This window comes from Limulus polyphemus, unplaced genomic scaffold (genome assembly GCF_000517525.1).
Source record: "Limulus polyphemus unplaced genomic scaffold, Limulus_polyphemus-2.1.2 Scaffold341, whole genome shotgun sequence".
Classification (NCBI taxonomy): Eukaryota; Metazoa; Arthropoda; class Merostomata; order Xiphosura; family Limulidae; genus Limulus; species Limulus polyphemus.
In genome coordinates this window covers 629,857-632,024 of record NW_013665951.1, presented here as the reverse complement: position 1 = coordinate 632,024, position 2,168 = coordinate 629,857, and positions in this window count along the sequence as shown.

Below are 2,168 nucleotides of genomic sequence, written 5' to 3'. Positions count from 1 at the left end.
AGAAAGTTTATATACTTTTGAAACTTGATCTTATATGAACTACACAGTGTACCTGAAGTATTACATCCGTACGTTTTTAAAACAGAAGGAAGAAAGTTTATATACTTTTGAAACTTGATCTTATATGAACTACACAGTGTACCTGAAGTATTACATCCAAACGTTTTTAAACAGAAGGAAGAAAGTTTATATACTTTTGAAACTTGATCTTATTTGAACCACACAGTGTACCTGAAGTATTACATCCATACGTTTTTAAACAGAAGGAAGAAAGTTTATATACTTTTCAAACTTGATCTTATATGAACTACACAGTGTACCTGAAGTATTACATCCATACGTTTTTAAACAGAAGGAAGAAAGTTTATATACTTTTCAAACTTGATATTATATGAAATACACAGTGTACCTGAAGTATTACATCCATACGTTTTAAACAGAAGGAAGAAAGTTTATATACTTTTCAAACTTGATATCATATGAACTGCACAGTATACCTGAAGTATTACATTGCAAGTATTGAGAGAAAAAAAGATATTGTAAAAAATGTATGTTTCAAACTACAGCAGTTTTTACATACAATTATTTTATGACTGCCTTATGAGCTACAAAATTTTCGATATTAATACTGATAGTCTTGTATCTGCTCTATAATTAATTATTAAAAGGTGGCATGATGATGTCTTAAAGTAATTCTTTATTTCTGTAAGTCGAACTAAACAAAAACTATTTCCAACAGCATGCCCTAAAATAACACAGTTAGCTCAGTCGTAAACTATCATCTTTGAAATTGTTTCAGGGCCGTTCTGTTAATCAAGATAAGTCAAATCATATCTATTGTGGATAGTCCATATTTTTCTGAAATTATTTTGTCAATGCAGCATTTAAATTTCTCTCTCTCGTTAATATTGGTTTGTTTTTCTATTCAAAAGGCATTTACGTCAGATCTATTACTAGAAACGTGTTATCTTTTATGTACGACCAGTCAAATCCTAAAATATTAAAGATCTGTGTGAGTATATATAAATAACTGCTAGTAGAAAAAAAAAGTCAATTTCCCATTTATTTCATCTTGACAAAACCTTAAGATTCTGAGCTCTTGTCTGCATGAGCGCTGTGGCTCTTACTTGCTTCCATAACATAACTGAAAAAATACACAAAATGAAAACTCTTCTCTATTTAATATTATAGTTATTTATACAAATACAGTTCTTGTTGTTGTTGTTTGTATGACCTTAACTGGCAACAAATTAATTATGGCAGGTTGCACCTAGACTACAACTCTAAAGAACCCAGGTGTAGTCTACTTTCAAATTGTATATTAAACGTGAATTTGCTGGTTTGTTACAATATTTTTAGCCACTAATAGACTCACATGTTTAAAACTGGAACATCTCTTTTATGTGTTTGACGAACATGAAATAAAGCAGAAGTGGTGACAGAAAAATAGATTTTAAAATACTGTTTCAGTTTATTGTTGGTGAATAAAACTGTTTGTGCTTCAAGGACAGTTCTTAGAGTTTTATTTCACAAGTACATACAACAAGAATGGACATAGTGAAACTATTCAATGAGAATATTTCCTTATAAATGCTATCCCCCCAAAAAAATCTCTGTACCACTGTTATGTTTTCCTATTATTAGACTTGTTCTATTATACAAGTTAGCATAAAAACATGGACAGCATGGGACCATTTCATCTTTAAAGGCTGTCCTTACACACACCCATCCTTGGGAAAAGTAAACATTTAAACCCACCCTTTACTTTTCAGGAAATCATCAATTCCCCACTTAAACTCCTCTAAAGTGTTGAGCTCCACTACTGCCAATGGCAACTCACTCCATAAGTCAATTACCCCGTTAGAAAAATAAAACCATCTTTACAGGAGTCTGGCCTGTCTTTTCCAAATCTTAAACTTGTCTCCTGGTCTTCAGAATATAGCACAAAAGAAAATAAGTTGTGATCTTAATCTATGCCTATAAGATAACCCTTATGTCCTTGGAATCATCTTAGTAGCCCTTCTTTGAACCCCCTTCAGGTAATTCAATATCCCCTTTGAAATATGGAGATCAAAACTGTACACAGTGTTTGAAGGAGGTATAACTAATGAGTTGTACAGAGAGAATTACCTCTTCTGACTCATAGAAGTCATTTGGTACCAGTTCAA